The sequence below is a fragment of the Danio aesculapii genome, chromosome 4 (assembly GCF_903798145.1).
Source record: "Danio aesculapii chromosome 4, fDanAes4.1, whole genome shotgun sequence".
In the NCBI taxonomy this organism is placed as follows: domain Eukaryota; kingdom Metazoa; phylum Chordata; class Actinopteri; order Cypriniformes; family Danionidae; genus Danio; species Danio aesculapii.
Window position 1 is genome coordinate 49,650,002 of NC_079438.1, and position 18,876 is coordinate 49,668,877.

The 18,876-nt window shown below is 37.0% G+C and overlaps 1 long non-coding RNA gene across 1 annotated transcript; it reads left to right on the top strand.

The window, feature by feature from the left end:
* Positions 1-1,471: 1,471 nt before the first annotated feature.
* Positions 1,472-11,031, top strand: LOC130222553 (uncharacterized). Its single transcript, XR_008836500.1, has 5 exons — positions 1,472-1,675; positions 2,132-2,220; positions 5,165-5,245; positions 8,059-8,147; positions 10,961-11,031. It is a non-coding gene; the product is annotated as an uncharacterized LOC130222553 (long non-coding RNA).
* Positions 11,032-18,876: the final 7,845 nt, after the last annotated feature.

Consider the following 18,876-nt stretch of genomic DNA (forward strand, 5'->3'; position numbering starts at 1 on the left):
AGTCACATATCTAATGACATGCTAGAACTTATATTTCACCATTATTTCACTACTCGTTATGCAATATGTGAGCCGAGCTGGGGTTTGAACCCAAGTCTTCATGACAGCCTCCAGCATGGAGAACATGTGTTCAGCCAGGAGCACCACTGCGACTCTCACACTTGCTTTTGGAGTTTAGCAGCATTTATCAGATATAATGACACTTATTAAATGTATGCAATAGTGAGATCTGAACCCTGGGCTTCTTATTAACAACACAATGCTCTAACCGCTGAGCCACAGAGCTTTTGACCGTATACATGCTACACTTATATTTTACCCTGATTTTACAACAAACCTGGTAAAAGTTCAACTGCTGAAGTGGGATTTGAACCCATGAATCTACCAACAGAGAACATGAGTTTAACTACATGCACCACTGTGACTTTGCTCTTAAAGTTGGTGTTTTGGACACTTTGTTTGATGTTATTACATCTGTTTATCATAATCAAAAGTGGGATTTGAACCCAGGACTCTTTCAGCACAGAATACACACTAAACCACATGTGCCACTGGGCCTTTCACACCGAAAACTGGTGTTTTAGATACTTTGTTGTATTTATTTATGTCTATTGATCACATTTAAAACGGGGATTTGAACCCATGACTTTAGCAAAGGCCAAACATGCATTTAACCACATGCACCACTGTGACTTTCTTACTAAAAGCTGGTGTGTTGGACACTTTGTTTGATTTATTTAGGTTGGAGTTTAACTCTGGAAAGTGGCTCTTTAGGATCAGGATTAGACAATTGTTTCAGAAAAAGAGTCTGCATTTGTTCTTCAGTTTTCATGTGTTAATGCAGAACCACTCTTTGTCCACAAGACGGAGCTAAAACACTGCTCTGATCTTGAGCACCTCTGTTATAAATAAAGCGGCCATTAAACGCCATTAAATGTTTAGTAGTCTACATATTAAATTAATTGAAAGGAATTTTCATTTTTAAGTCAGATTTTATTTGTTCAAACATGATATGCACTCAACAATCAGTCAAACTCGTCTATAAATGCTGCTTGCATTTACTAACAGTGATATAAAAGTTAAATAAATATTTAAAATAAGTCAAAATCGCTTAAAAAAGATGCAAAACAAATAAACCTGACACTGAAACAGACTAAAAGAGTCTCCTGTTTTTAGTGTTTACACTTGAGGCTTGTGTCATTTAGCATTATCTTACCACATCAGGTTCAGATCTTGAATAAATCATTGATTAGTTTGCATATGAAAATGAACCCCCATGCTATTTACTTACAACTTATAATAAATTAAGTTACACAGACGCATTTAAAGTCATTTTGATATGTGAAGTCTGACACATTTGAGCAACACAGTAATGCTAGCAAACTGAAGGACTACGCAGAAGCTGAAGTGCAGTTCTACATCCGCTCCACCAGGCGGCGAGAGCGACTCCACGTTCAGTCTGACTCTCAGCTTCAGGTGTTTGTTTGACAACAACAAGCGTGTGTTGACAGCCGGCAAAACAAAGCACGTGCAGTTTGTTTTAACACATAATTTACAGATGACAGCTCATCGAGAGACTCTTAAAGTGTTTAAACAACACATATTAAAGCTCAGCAGCAAATTAAAGCAGCAGAATCTGTGATAAAGTGCAGCAATCGAGTGAAGAGACTCACCTGTAAGTATCATTTCCTATAAAGTACTTTATTTGCTTGTAAAATGACTGACACGAGCTATATAACAGTATTTCTGTTTTATAAAACTCATTTATATTTATTTTGTCTGGTGTTATTACAGCAGGGTTCGTCTGTCAGTTGATTTAGATGTATGTTGTGCAGGATGTTTACATTTTTCTGCTAATGTCACTTTCAGACTTCATGTTTAGTGTTAAACGAATAGCATTGTGCTGTTTATATTATAAATCAGCATAAATCTGCACTTATTCTTGTTTAAAAAAGTCAATTAGTGAGCTTTTGTAGAGCTGCAGTGTTCAATATTGGACCTGTCAAATATACAGTGTAAATATAAGTGTCTTATCTTGTGTTTATGAGCTCTTATGTTGGTGAAGTTATCAGTTCTGATGTTTCAGATGTATTTTAGTAGTAAAGAGTTTATTTCTGTGTTTCCTCTACAGGATGAAGGATGTGTTTGGAGTGAACAGAAGCAGAGCTCTGGGACATTTGGACTACATTTACTGGCGTGATGGACATCTGCTGCGGACAGGTAAGACCCCCCGCTCGTTTTTGTGTTTTGTGCTATCGGTTACCATCACTTCCTTTCTGGTGAGGTCACCTCTCTAGAAAGGAAGTGATGGTAACCGAAACGGGGAGAGAAGGGACGGGGACCCCTTTTTTATAGAGCTAATTTATTTTTTTAGTAAAAAGCAGCATAACCCCTGCTGTACATGGCCCCGTAGGTCAGGGGAGGAACGCTCCATCCTCCCCCTTCATTCACTCCAACACTCACACATATCGCAGTGATCTGGCTGGGATTGAACCAGCAACCTCTTCACCCATGAGGCAATGCTCTACCACTGAGCCACAGTCACATATCTAATGACATGCTAGAACTTATATTTGACTATTCAAGTGCAGACCAAAACATTTAAAGCTTGAGTGAGGTTTGAACCCAGATCTCTTTGATGAGAGTGCAGTGCTTTACCACTGAGCCACACATCTCATAATAAAGCACATGCTGGAACTTATATTTCACCATTATTTCAATACTCGTTATGCAATAAGTGAGCTGAGCTGGGTTTTGAACCCAAGTCTTCATGACAGCCTCCACCATGGAGAACATGTGTTCAGCCAGGCGCACCACTGCGACTCTCACACTTGCTTTTGGAGTTTAGCAGCATTTGTCAGATATAATGTCACTTATTAAATATATGCCATAGTGAGATCTGAACCCTGGGCTTCTTATTAACAACACAATGCTCTAACCGCTGAGCCACAGAGCTTTTGACTGTACACATGCTACACTTATATTTTACCCTTATTTTACAACAAACCTGGTAAAACTTCAACTGCTGAAGTGGGATTTGAACCCATGAATCTATCAACAGAGAACATGAGTTTAACTACATGCACCACTGTGACTTTGCTCTTGACATTGGTGTTTTGGACACTTTGTTTGATTTAATTACATCTGTTTATCATAATCAAAAGTGGGATTTGAACCCAGGACTCTTTCAGCACAGAATACACACTAAACCACATGCACCACTGGGCTTTTCACACCGAAAACTGGTGTTTTAGATACTTTGTTGTATTTATTTATGTGTATTCATCACATTTAAAACAGGGATTTGAACCCATGACTTTAGCGAAGGTAGACATACGTTTAACCACATGCGCCACTGTGACTTTCATGCTAAAAGCTGGTGTTTTGGACACTTTGTTTGATTTAATTTCATCTGTTTATTACAATCAAAAGTTGGATTTGAACTCCAGACTTCAGCACAGAAAGTGCAGGTGATTATCCACCGAGCCACAAATCAAGTGATGATTATAGAAGACTTTTTTCATGCATTCGTTCTTTGATTAAAGTATTTCAACTGCACAACTATTTTTGACTATTTAAAATGTGTCATGTAAAATTAATGAATCAAACACATTACTGAACTGAATAAAGAGCATCATGTGCACTATATTTCCATATCATTTCTAAATATCATTCATTTATTTGAGTTTTCTATAGAAACAACAGAGTCACATTTGCTTTGAAGCTTCTCATTATCCGAAAGTCCTTAATTAACAGCCTCAGGTGTTTTAATCAGGTTGGAGTTTAACTCTGGAAGAGTGGCTCTTCAGGATCAGGATTAGACAATTGTTTCAGAAAAAGAGTCTGCGTTTGTTCTTCAGTTTTCATGTGTTGATGCAGAACCACTCTTTGTCCACAAGATGAAGCTAAAACACTGCTCTGATCTTGAGCACCTCTGTTGTAAATAAAGCGGCCATTAAACGCCATTAAATGTTTAGTAGTCTACATATTAAATTAATTGAAAGGAATTTTCATTTTTAAGTCAGATTTTATTTGTTCAAACATGATATGCACTCAACAATCAGTCAAACTCGTCTATAAATGCTGCTTGCATTTGCTAACAGTGATATAAAAGCTAAATAAATATTTAAAATAAGTCAAAATCACTTAAAAAAGGTGCAAAACAAATAAACTTGACACTGAAACAGACTAAAAGAGTCTCCTGTTTTTAGTGTTTACACTTGAGGCTTGTCATTTAGCATTATCTTACCACATCAGGTTCAGATCTTGAATTAATCATTGATTAGTTTGCATATGAAAATGAACCCCCATGCTATTTACTTACAACTTATAATAAATTAAGTTACACAGACGCATTTAAAGTCATTTTAATATGTGAAGTCTGACACATTTGAGCAACACAGTAATGCTAGCAAACTGAAGGACTACGCAGAAGCCGAAGTGCAGTTTTACATCCGCTCCACCAGGCGGCGAGAGCGACTCCACGTTCAGTCTGACTCTCAGCTTCAGGTGTTTGTTTGACAACAACAAGCGTGTGTTGACAGCCGGCAAAACAAAGCACGTGCAGTTTGTTTTAACACATAATTTACAGATGACAGCTCATCGAGAGACTCTTAAAGTGTTTAAACAACACATATTAATGCTCAGCAGCAAATTAAAGCAGCAGAATCTGTGATAAAGTGCAGCAATCGAGTGAAGAGACTCACCTGTAAGTATCATTTCCTATAAAGTACTTTATTTGCTTGTAAAATGACTGACACGAGCTATATAACAGTATTTCTGTTTTATAAAAGTCATTGATATTTATTTTGTCTGGTGTTATTACAGCAGGGTTCGTCTGTCAGTTGATTTAGATGTATGTTGTGATGGATGTTTACATTTTTCTGCTAATGTCACTTTCAGACTTCATGTTTAGTGTTAAACGAATAGCATTGTGCTGTTTATATTATAAAGCAGCATAAATCTGCACTTATTCTTGTTTAAAAAAGTCAATTAGTGAGCTTTAGTAGAGCTGCAGTGTTCAATATTGGACCTGTCACATATACAGTGTAAATATAAGTGTCTTATCTTGTGTTTATGAGCTCTTATGTTGGTGAAGTTATCAGTTCTGATGTTTCAGATGTATTTTAGTAGTAAAGTGTTTATTTCTGTGTTTCCTCTACAGGATGAAGGATGTGTTTGGAGTGAACAGAAGCAGAGCTCCGGGGCGTTTGGACTACATTTACTGGACATCTGCTGCGGACAGGTAAGACCTCCCGCTCGTTTTTGTGTTTTGTGCTATCGGTTACCATCACTTCCTTTCTGGTGAGGTCACCTCTCTAGAAAGGAAGTGATGGTAACCGAAACGGGGAGAGAAGGGACGGGGACCCCAATTTTTATAGAGCTAATTTATTTTTTAGTAAAAAGCAGCATAACCCCTGCTGTACATGGCCCCGTAGGTCAGGGGAGGAACGCTCCATCCTCCCCCTTCATTCACTCCAACACTCACACATATCGCAGTGATCTGGCTGGGGATTGAACCAGTAACCTCTTAACCCATGAGGCAATGCTCCACCACTGAGCCACAGTCACATACCTAATGACATGCTAGAACTTATATTTCACCCTTATTTCACCACTCGTTATGCAAAAAGTAAGCTGAGCTGGGGTTTGAACCCAAGTCTTCATGACAGCCTCCAGCATGGAGAACATGTGTTCAGCCAGGAGCACCACTGCGACTCTCACACTTGCGTTTGGAGTTTAGCAGCATTTGTCAGATATAATGACACTTATTAAACGTATGCAATAGTGAGATCTGAACCCTGGGCTTCTTATTAACAATGCAATGCTCTAACCGCTGGGCCACAGAGCTTTTGACTGTACACATGCTACACTTATATTTCACCCTGATTTTACAACAAACCTGGTAAAAGTTCAACTGCTGAAGTGGGATTTGAACCCATGAATCTATCAACAGAGAACATGAGTTTAACCACATGCACCACTGTGACTTTGCTCTTGACATTGGTGTTTTGGACACTTTGTTTGATGTTATTACATCTGTTTATCATAATCAAAAGTGAGATTTGAACCCAGGACTCTTTCAGCACAGAATACACACTAAACCACATGCACCACTGGGCTTTTCACACCGAAAACTGGTGTTTTAGATACCTTGTTGTATTTATTTATGTGTATTCATCACATTTAAAACAGGGATTTGAACCCATGACTTTAGCGAAGGTAGACATGCGTTTAACCACATGCACCACTGTGACTTTCATGCTAAAAGCTGATGTTTTGGACACTTTGTTTGATTTAATTTCATCTGTTTATTACAATCAAAAGTGGGATTTGAACTCCAGACTTCAGCACAGAAAGTGCAGGTGATTATCCACCGAGCCACAAATCAAGTGATGATTATTGAAGACTTTTTTCATGCATTCATTCTTTGATTAAAGTATTTCAACTGCACAACTATTTTTGACTATTTAAAATGTCTCATGTAAAATTAATGAATCAAACACATTACTGAACTGAATAAAGAGCATCATGTGCACTATATTTCCATATCATTTCTAATTATCATTCATTTATTTGAGTTTTCTATAGAAACAACAGAGTCACATTTGCTTTGAAGCTTCTCATTATCGGAAAGTCCTTAATTAACAGCCTCAGGTGTTTTAATCAGGTTGGAGCTTAACTCTGGAAAGTGGCTCTTCAGGATCAGGATTAGACAATTGTTTCAGAAAAAGAGTCTGCGTTTGTTCTTCAGTTTTCATGTGTTGATGCAGAACCACTCTTTGTCCACAAGACGGAGCTAAAACACTGCTCTGATCTTGAGCACCTCTGTAGTAAATAAAGCGGCCATTAAACGCCAATAAATATTTAGTAGTCTACATATTAAATTAATTGAAAGGAATTTTCATTTTGAAGTCAGATTTTATTTGTTCAAACATGATATGCACTCAACAATCAGTCAAACTCGTCTATAAATGCTGCTTGCATTTGCTAACAGTGATATAAAAGCTAAATAAATATTTAAAATGAGTCAAAATCACTTTAAAAAGGTGCAAAACAAATAAACTTGACACTGAAACAGACTAAAAGAGTCTCCTGTTTTTAGTGTTTAAACTTGAGGCTTGTCATTTAGCATTATCTTACCACATCAGGTTCAGATCTTGAATTAATCATTGATTAGTTTGCATATGAAAATGAACCCCCATGCTATTTACTTACAACTTATAATAAATTAAGTTACACAGACGCATTTAAAGTCATTTTAATATGTGAAGTCTGACACATTTGAGCAACACAGTAATGCTAGCAAACTGAAGGACTACGCAGAAGCCGAAGTGCAGTTTTACATCCGCTCCACCAGGCGGCGAGAGCGACTCCACGTTCAGTCTGACTCTCAGCTTCAGGAGTTTGTTTGACAACAACAAGCGTGTGTTGACAGCCGGCAAAACAAAACACGTGCAGTTTGTTTTAACACATAATTTACAGATGACAGCTCAGCGACAGACTCTTAATGTGTTTAAACATCACATATTAATGCTCAGCAGCAAATTAAAGCAGCAGAATCTGTGATAAAGTGCAGCAATCGAGTGAAGAGACTCACCTGTAAGTATCATTTCCTATAAAGTACTTTATTTGCTTGTAAAATGACTGACACGAGCTATATAACAGTATTTCTGTTTTATAAAAGTCATTGATACTTATTTTGTCTGGTGTTATTACAGCAGGGTTCGTCTGTCAGTTGATTTAGATGTATGTTGTGATGGATGTTTACATTTTTCTGCTAATGTCACTTTCAGACTTCATGTTTAGTGTTAAACGAATAGCATTGTGCTGTTTATATTATAAAGCAGCATAAATCTGCACTTATTCTTGTTTAAAAAAGTCAATTAGTGAGCTTTTGTAGAGCTGCAGTGTTCAATATTGGACCTGTCACATATACAGTGTAAATATAAGTGTCTTATCTTGTGTTTATGAGCTCTTATGTTGGTGAAGTTATCAGTTCTGATGTTTCAGATGTATTTTAGTAGTAAAGTGTTTATTTCTGTGTTTCCTCTACAGGATGAAGGATGTGTTTGGAGTGAACAGAAGCAGAGCTCTGGGACATTTGGACTACATTTACTGGCGTGATGGACATCTGCTGTGGACAGGTAAGACCTCCCGCTCGTTTTTGTGTTTTGTGCTATCGGTTACCATCACTTCCTTTCTGGTGAGGTCACCTCTCTAGAAAGGAAGTGATGGTAACCGAAACGGGGAGAGAAGGGACGGGGACCCCTTTTTTATAGAGCTAATTTATTTTTTTAGTAAAAAGCAGCATAACCCCTGCTGTACATGGCCCCGTAGGTCAGGGGAGGAACGCTCCATCCTCCCCCTTCATTCACTCCAACACTCACACATATCGCAGTGATCTGGCTGGGATTGAACCAGCAACCTCTTCACCCATGAGGCAATGCTCTACCACTGAGCCACAGTCACATACCTAATGACATGCTAGAACTTATATTTCACCATTATTTCAATACTCGTGATGCCATAATTCAACTGAGCTGGGGTTTGAACCCAAGTCTTCATGACAGCCTCCAGCATGTAGAACATGTGTTCAGCCAGGAGCACCACTGCGACTCTCACACTTGCTTTAGGAGTTTAGCAGTGTTTGTCAGATATAATGACACTTATTAAACGTATGCAATAGTGAGATCTGAACCCTGGGCGTCTTATTAACAACACAATGCTCTAACCGCTGAGCCACAGAGCTTTTGACTAAACACATCCTACACTTATATTTCACCCTGATTTTACAACAAACCTGGTAAAAGTTCAACTGCTGAAGTGGGATTTGAACCCATGAATCTATAAACTGAGAACATGAGTTTAACCGCATGCACCACTGTGACTTTGCTTTTAAAGTTGGTGTTTTGGACACTTTGTTTGATGTTATTACATCTGTTTATCATAATCAAAAGTGGGATTTGAACCCAGGACTCTTTCAGCACAGAATACACGCGTAACCACATGTGCCACTGGGCCTTTCATCTTGTGTACTGGTGTTTTAGATACTTTGTTGTATTTATTTATGTCTATTGATCACATTTAAAACAGGGATTTGAATCCATAACTTTAGCGAAGGTAGACATGCGTTTAACCACATGCACCACTGTGACTTTCATACTAAAAGCTGGTGTTTTGGACACTTTGTTTGATTATATTTCATCTGTTTATTACAATCAAAAGTGGGATTTGAACTCCAGACTTCAGCACAGAAAGTGCAGGTGATTATCCACCGAGCCACAAATCAAGTGATGATTATAGAAGACTTTTTTCATGCATTCATTCTTTGATTAAAGTATTTCAACTGCACAACTATTTTTTGACTATTTAAAATGTCTCATGTAAAATTAATGAATCAAACACATTACTGAACTGAATAAAGAGCATCATGTGCACTATATTTCCATATCATTTCTAAATATCATTCATTTATTTGAGTTTTCTATAGAAACAACAGAGTCACATTTGCTTTGAAGCTTCTCATTATCTGAAAGTCCTTAATTAACAGCCTCAGGTGTTTTAATCAGGTTGGAGTTTAACTCTGGAAAGTGGCTCTTCAGGATCAGGATTAGACAATTGTTTCAGAAAAAGAGTCTGCGTTTGTTCCTCAGTTTTCATGTGTTGATGCAGAACCACTCTTTGTCCACAAGATAGAGCTAAAACACTGCTCTGATCTTGAGCACCTCTGTTGTAAATAAAGCGGCCATTAAACACCAATAAATATTTAGTAGTCTACATATTAAATTTATTGAAAGGAATTTTCATTTTTAAGTCAGATTTTATTTGTTCAAACATGATATGCACTCAACAATCAGTCAAACTCGTCTATAAATGCTGCTTGCATTTGCTAACAGTGATATAAAAGCTAAATAAATATTTAAAATAAGTCAAAATCACTTAAAAAAGGTGCAAAACAAATAAACTTGACACTGAAACAGACTAAAAGAGTCTCCTGTTTTTAGTGTTTACACTTGAGGCTTGTCATTTAGCATTATCTTACCACATCAGGTTCAGATCTTGAATTAATCATTGATTAGTTTGCATATGAAAATCAACCCCCATGCTATTTACTTACAACTTATAATAAATTAAGTTACACAGACGCATTTCAAGTCATTTTGATATGTGAAGTCTGACACATTTGAGCAACACAGTAATGCTAGCAAACTGAAGGACTACGCAGAAGCTGAAGCGCAGTTCTACATCCGCTCCACCAGGCGGCGAGAGCGACTCCACGTTCAGTCTGACTCTCAGCTTCAGGTGTTTGTTTGACAACAACAAGCGTGTGTTGACAGCCGGCAAAACAAAACACGTGCAGTTTGTTTTAACACATAATTTACAGATGACAGCTCATCGACAGACTCTTGATGTGTTTAAACATCACATATTAATGCTCAACAGCAAATTAAAGCAGCAGAATCTGTGATAAAGTGCAGCAATCGAGTGAAGAGACTCACCTGTAAGTATCATTTCCTATAAAGTGCTTTATTTGCTTGTAAAATGACTGACACGAGCTATATAACAGTATTTCTGTTTTATAAAAGTCATTGATATTTATTTTGTCTGGTGTTATTACAGCAGGGTTCGTCTGTCAGTTGATTTAGATGTATGTTGTGATGGATGTTTACATTTTTCTGCTAATGTCACTTTCAGACTTCATGTTTAGTGTTAAACGAATAGCATTGTGCTGTTTATATTATAAAGCAGCATAAATCTGCACTTATTCTTGTTTAAAAAAGTCAATTAGTGAGCTTTTGTAGAGCTGCAGTGTTCAATATTGGACCTGTCAAATATACAGTGTAAATATAAGTGTCTTATCTTGTGTTTATGAGCTCTTATGTTGGTGAAGTTATCAGTTCTGATGTTTCAGATGTATTTTAGTAGTAAAGTGTTTATTTCTTTGTTTCCTCTACAGGATGAAGGATGTGTTTGGAGTGAACAGAAGCAGAGCTCCGGGGTGTTTGGACTACATTTACTGGCGTGATGGACATCTGCTGCGGACAGGTAAGACCCCCCGCTCGTTTTTGTGTTTTGTGCTATCGGTTACCATCACTTCCTTTCTGGAGGGTCAACCCCTCCAGAAAGGAAGTGATGGTAACCGAAACGGGGAGAGAAGGGACGGGGACCCCTTTTTTATAGAGCTAATTTATTTTTTAGTAAAAAGCAGCATAACCCCTGCTGTACATGGCCCCGTAGGTCAGAGGAGGAACGCTCCATCCTCCCCCTTCATTCACACCGACACTCACACATATCGCAGTGATCTGGCTGGGATTGAACCAGCAACCTCTTAACCCATGAGGCAATGCTCCACCACTGAGCCACAGTCACATACCTAATGACATGCTAGAACTTATATTTCACCATTTCACTATTTTTTATGCAATAAGTGAACTGAGCTGGGGTTTGAACCCAAGTCTTCATGACAGCCTCCACCATGGAGAACATGTGTTCAGCCAGGAGCACCACTGCGACTCTCACACTTGCTTTTGGAGTTTAGCAGCATTTGTCAGATATAATGACACTTATTAAACGTATGCAATAGTGAGATCTGAACCATGGGCTTCTTATTAACAATGCAATGCTCTAACCGCTGAGCCACAGAGCTTTGACTGTACACATGCGACACTTATATTTTACCCTGATTTTACAACAAACCTGGTAAAATTTCAACTGCTGAAGTGGGATTTGAACCCATGAATCTATCAACTGAAAACAGGTGTTTAACCATATGTGCTTAACCACATGCGCTGCTGTGACTCCACATATAAAGCTTGTGTTTTGGGCCCTTTGCTTGATGTAATCACATGTTTATCACCATCAAAAATGGGATTTGAACCCATAATTGAAAAAGTGGTCAAATAATGAAAACCAAATATATGTTGTAAATACTTTTTATTACATCAAACTCACAGTGAAAACACTTACATCATTTGTAAAAGCATCATCAGTTTAGTCAAATAAATCTTTTATTATCATCACTTGAATTACAGAGTTTGTCACACATTTGCCTCGAAGCTTCTTGTTTGCTGAAAGTGCTTAATTAACAGCCTCAGGTGTTTTAATCAGGTTGAAGTTTCACTCTGGAAAGTGGATCTTCAGGATCAGGATTTCTCCTAATGGAAAAATGTCTTTGTAATTCAGTTTAATGTATTAATGCAGATCCACTTATTGTCCACAAGATGGAGCTGAAACACTGATCTGTGAAACGCAAACAAATATTTAATATTCATTATATAACACACACTTTATTTGTTTAAACATGTCAAAGTTTACAACAAAACCTGCTAAGATCAAACTGATTTAACAAATCAAATTAGTGAATCAAGTGATTAACTTTATCAGAAACAGAAGTGAATCAAATTGAATCAGTTTGAATCAAACTAAGACACATTAAAATAATATTAGAATGTATTTTGTCCAGTTTTGACATGTTCACCCCACATGATTCTGCTCCTGAATAAATCATAGATTTGTTTGCCAAGTTATGAGTATGAATCTCAAATTCTCTCACACTTACGCAGAGGCGGATTTAGTGATTTGGTGGCCGCAAACAACTCCAGCCATGGGACCCAAGTCCTGAAATGCACTCTTTTTACTTTTATTTAATTTTTTATTTATTTTGCTGGGTTTTTCATATGACTAAATCTTCTTTTCTACGTTTTATCTTAATGCAAGCTCTACATTTTCAATGATTAGTTTTCTTAAAATGAATTTACAACTAAAAATTATATATATATATATATATATATATATATATATATATATATATATATATATATATATATATATATATATATATATATATATATATATATATATTTAACTGCTGGACTGCTCCATGATTGGGGGTGGTAGATATTTTATAACATGACAATACATAACCTTACATTATCATGATATCATGTTTTATTGTATATCAAATAATATTTAATGATGTAAAACTTGTATTTGTTTGACTCTCACCATACAAAATATGATGGAATATTTTGTATGGTGTCCAGATGTCCTGGGGCCCTAAGCGGCTGCTTACCTCGCTTATTAGTTAAATCCGCCCCTGCAGATCAGATATTCATACATTCGTATTTGTGTTGTCTTATAAAATATGGTACCTCTGAAGTAGGCATTGGCTGGTGTAAGATTCTGATGGTATGATAATAACCTTGTATAAAAATATGGTATGACTGTATAGTGATGACTGCTCTAAAATATTTTCTATTTTTAAATGTCTGGGTAAATAACAACTTTTCCCCCTTTTAACACAAAATATTTTATTTTAAGAAACATTTAAACTATTTTGGAACAGTAAACATGTCAGGCTAAATAATTAAAATGAATCATTAGCCCTCTTCACACATACAGACCTCTCCGGAAAATTACCTGTTGGAAAAAACAGGTAAATTCATTCTGGCAATTTTCCGGAAAGAGAAGTTGTAACGTTACCGGTAATTTGCCGGAATGCTGCACTGTGTGAACACAGAAGGAAGACTGCCGGAAAGAGCGCGTTTACGCTTACAACACCCTGACGTGAGACGTCTACTCCAGCCAATCAGAACACTCAGACGCATTCACATCCACGTTGTTTATGAAAATAAAAGCCCTTGAATATTTTTCCAGACACATTTAGCTGCTAGTTGTTAGTCAGATAACGTTTCTATGTTCCTTCTTAATGCCAACTGTGTAAAAAATGCTTATGATAAGCCGTTGTTTGTTTACCTTCAAGCTCTGCTTGTGCACAAGAAGGAGCCGACATGCGAAAGTGTTCCTCTATATGTTTTCATCTAAGTTGTTCACAATACTGATCCATCCACAGAGTTTGTAATGTAGTCAAATATTTACAATGCAAGCGCAGCCGTTAAGACGTCATTTCTGGTTAATGATGTCAGAATTTACCTGTATTTAGGAATTGATGTGTGAATGTTTTTTTTCCAGAACAAATTATGTAACATCCTTGCCTGTGTGAACAGCATTTTTTTTATATTTTTTTATATACCGGTTAAGTCGTTTCAGAATTTTTTTTAGATATTTACTTTTATCACTTTGTAAAGTGGTCAAAGCTCAAAATAAAGTGGCACAACTGAACATTTTTAGACATTCATTCATAATTGAACACATCGGTCTGATCTTGTGCATCTGTTATTTGAATATGTAAAAGTATTTAGTCATTAGCTCACACAGACTTTAATGATCATTCACTCAATATTGCCTAAATAACTAATCAAGCTTTACATGCATCATGAATGATCAGTCCTTATAATGTTTGGCTGTGGTTTAACCTGTGCTGGAAATAAATGGTCATCATAGGTCTGTAGAAGCCAGAGACTCATCCATCCTGAACCATCCAGAGACTCAGAGCTTTACATCTTCATTACTGAAGCAGAGGAAGAGCCGTTCAGTAAAAACTCTTGAGCCGAGATCTTCATGATGAACAAAAGTGAAATTATATTTAACTTAATTCTTCATACTTTAACTTTTAACACTGATTTATAAAGCACATGCTGCAGCCTGTATTACTGAACTGAATGAATATGCATCAAGTGGCAGTGACATTTAACTTGTTTTGGAGATATAAACATTTGTTTAAATGGATAGTGTGAAATAAATGTGGGATGTACAGTTTTTACGAATAAAAAATTATATCTTGAACAATCTGAAGTTAAACTTCTCTTTCAAGATCACACTGGGAAAATAATGAGATTGCTAGAGAATTAGTAAGAGTTAAATGGTTATAATGCAAATTGCATTGCGCGACGTATCTGAAGAGCGGTGGGGGCGTGTCCGTGCGACGTACCTGAAGATCTGGGAGGGATGCGGTGGAAAGGGGTGTGCGACGTATTTAAGGACCGGGCGGGAGACGGGCGATTTCCGATATATTATCATTTGTTTGCGGGAGTCTCTATACATTTGCGAGAGACTCCTGGAACTTCCGGGAGATTTCCAGTTCATCTGTTTTACTCCAGGTTAAAGCTGATCTCGATCTTCTGCTGGCCGAGACACTCACAAAATCAAATGTGTTGTAAAATATCCTAGAATGTGTTTAAATCTCCTTAATCTCTCTTCAGTGTTCACGCGACTGACTCTCCGTCCACCTTGTGTTTATTTCATTAATGCGGATACACCTATTGACCACAGGAGGGACCTGAGGATCACCTATTCACAAGTTTATTAGGCACTTTTTCTTGAGCATTAACATGTTTTAAATGCATTATGAAGACTTTCTGAGTCTGTGATTGGAATTTGACATTAAACTATTAAAATAATAATGTTAAGCGTGTTAAACCTACAATATTACTCGTGTGTTATAAACTGTAGCGCAGTTCTCCATCCGGTCCACTAGGCGGCGCCTATTGCTTCACGTTCAGTCTGACCCGCAGCTTCAGGTGTTTGACAGCATGAGGCTTGATGATACAACACATAAACACAAATCCTGACAGCTCCGTGATTTCATTATAATATCTGTAAACAGCACATAAACAAGCCGAACCGTAAAGTGCAGGAACACCGTGACAATACAGTGACCTGTAAGTAACGTTGATATTGTTTGTTTGTTTGTTTATATTGTTTGAATGATGGAGTGAATGTTTCTTCTCCCATGGCTGGGCAGGTCAGTTTATTTAGATAAACATATAAGTCACAATGTTGTCATTTTAATGGGGTTATTTTCACAGTGTTTCTTTTATTTGACAACATGAGCATGTATTAAGACAGTCTGGTCCTTAATGGAGGTTTATCACAGACTTGACATGATGCTCTATTGCTGCTCTGTATGATATTCTCTTGCTGTTATTAGTATTCTTGTGTGTCTGTTGTCTTTGTATATAGGTGTTGTGTAGATCTAAAGTGCTATAATATTTTGATATTACATTTAAAATCGTCTTAAATAGTTTTATTATTACATACTGTATTAATTTTGTTATTTCCTTTTCATGCAATATGATTTGTACTGCAAAAACAGAACAATCAATAGCATTTGTCTTGTTCTTGTGTATGTTATAGGCTTGCTATCGCTGAAACAGAGACAGTTTGAAGGCCATAACCTTGACCTCAGGTTATCGTTAGACAGAATGAAGTGAAGGACCCTTCATGCACCAGACGGCAGGAGGGATTCATTAACTCACCTCGACTTCAACAGCATGTGAGTCACACAGTATTCATTCTTTTAGAAGTGAGTTCCTGCTGTGTGTTTTAACATTTGAAGACTTTTAATTATTAATATATTGTGATATGATTTTATTAAAAGATGTGAAAGACTTTAATAGTTATTTATAGTCAATATATTTTAATAGATTGTAAATATTTAAACTTAATTTGATGATTTTTATGTTTTTAATTGTTTTCATATTCTTAATTTTGTTTTAAAATACAGTTTTGACACATTAAAAAAGTAATTTAATTTTAGAAAAAGCTTTTAGACTCAAAATTTGAAAATCCGACTGAAAGACGTAAGATTTATATATTACTAAATGTTCATATTTACAAAAACTAATAGTTATTTTATTGAAATGGTTTATTGTGTTTATTTGGCCTTTTTTTTTTTTTTAAACTGTGGCACACGTGGGTAACATCAAAATAACCAAAAGAACACTTCATGTTATGTCCAGTGATGGCCTAGTGGTCAGAGCAAAGGGTTAGAGATCCAAGGCCACCACACAAGACGTGGGTTCGAATCACCACGCTGATACTAAACTTTTCTAGAGAGCTCATTTTAGGCCTTTTTGGGGTTCAAAAAAAAGTTTTGGCGTTTTTTTTTCTTTGCTCCTCCTTCTCTCACCGCTCCTCCTCCTCGGCCACTGCTCCACCCTTCTCTCTCAGCCACGCCTCTCTCATGTTTGTCACGCCGACCTGTCAGTCCAGCCTTCCATCTCTTTTACCACCGCAGGTATGTTTCTGGTCCGTGTGTCATTGTCACCGATCCATCTTGCCATTCCGTATCACTCCCTCAGCTTGTTTCCAGTATCCGCCTCTTATCTCTTGCCGCTTCAGATTGTTTCCGGTATCCGCCTCTTATTTCTTGCCGCCCCAGTTTGTTTCCGGTATCCGCCTCTTATGTTGTACCGCCCCAGGTACTCTGCTGTGTTCACAGCTGTCTTTGGTGGGATTTGAGCCCATGCCTCAACGGTAACCTTGTCCGCAACCAACGGTGTTTGCCACTAGTGCCATCGTGACTTTCACACTGAGAGCTGTACTTCGCGCAATTTTGTCTTTTTTTGACAACAGTTTAACATAAAGATTAGTTGGATTCGAACCGCAATCTCCAAGATGAAAGCTGAACTCTTTATCCACTCACCCATTTGGTCTGTGTAGTTAATCTGCGTCTTAAATGGGGTTTTATTGATCTGTTTATGGTTAATGCAGAAAAATTTTAATACTAGCGAGATTCGAACATAGGCTCTCTTGTTTGATAGTCAATTCTTCAACCACTAGACCACAGAGGTTATTCAGCAATTTTTGGCTTTCAGCTGAAGGTTAGACTGCAGTTACAATGTAATGTTTGCAAAAGTGGGATTCGAACCCACATCTCTGCGTTAAAAAACAAGCAAAGAGCAACTCATTATCCACTGCACCACAGAGGCAGTACAAAGCAGGCGTTTGCTTTCAGTGTGATTCTTTATTCATGACAGCTTATGCATTGATTTCAACACTCTTCACTTTAGCAATAGTGGGATTTGAACCCCTGACTCTGCACTATAAAATGCACAAACAGTGAACAGTTATCCTCTGGACCAAAGTGGAAAAGATGATTTCAGCTGGACCGTTTACAGAGTGATTTTTGTTTTCACTTCAGCCAAAGCATTAATTACAAAACATTTCACATTAGCAAGAGTGGAATTTGAACCCACGTCTCTGTGTTATAAAATATTCAAAGAGCAAGAAATTATCCTCTGCGCCACAGCGGTAGTGCTGATAATGCTGTTTGTTTTCAGAGTGATTCTTGTTTTTACTGAAGCTTAAGCATTAATTACAATACATTTCACATTAGCAAGAGAGGGATTTGAACCTACAACTCTACAGTATAAATATGCAAAGAGTGAACGGTTATCCTCCACACCACAGAGAGAGAATAGGTTTCAGTATCTTTGTTTTCACAGTGATTCCTTTGCGTAACATTGATTTACAAACTTTTCACTTCAGCAAGAGCGGGAGACGAACCTAAGTCTCTACATTCTTGAACATGCCTAGAGTGAAAGATTATCCTCTGCACCACAGAGTTAGTGACGTATGTGTTGTGCTTGATTTAAGTATAAGTCATTTAAATTTATCGACACAGCTGTAGCATTGATTACAATATATTTAAGGTTAATGGGAGTGGAAACTGAGCTCATGATTTAGTGGTTCAAGCGCTTAAACACTAGTTTTGCAATCTGGGTGACCGGGGTTCAATCCCACCTTTGCTAATGTTGTATTTAAGAAAAATAAACAAACGACACATAACAGCTATCATCAAACCGTTACAAGCTTTGTGATGCAGAGGAAAACAATTCACGCTTCATATCTGTAATCAGAGAGTCAGTCGAGTTTGAGTATATTTATTGTGCATGTTGAAAACTCCATAATTGTGGATTGTTTTTTTTAGTTTCATGGAGTTTCTTGTCAACAATTATACGCAGCACCACAGAGTTTGTGATGGTTCATGAGATTTATCAATCACATTAAAAAGTGGGACTTTTTAGATGATTATAAATTGTCACATGCACTAATAATTGAAAAAAATATCAAATAAGTTTACTGAAGTGAATACTGAAAACCAAAAATACTTTTAAAATACTTTTTATTACATCAAACTCACAGTGAAAACACTTACATCATTTGTAAAAGCATCATCAGTTTAGTCAA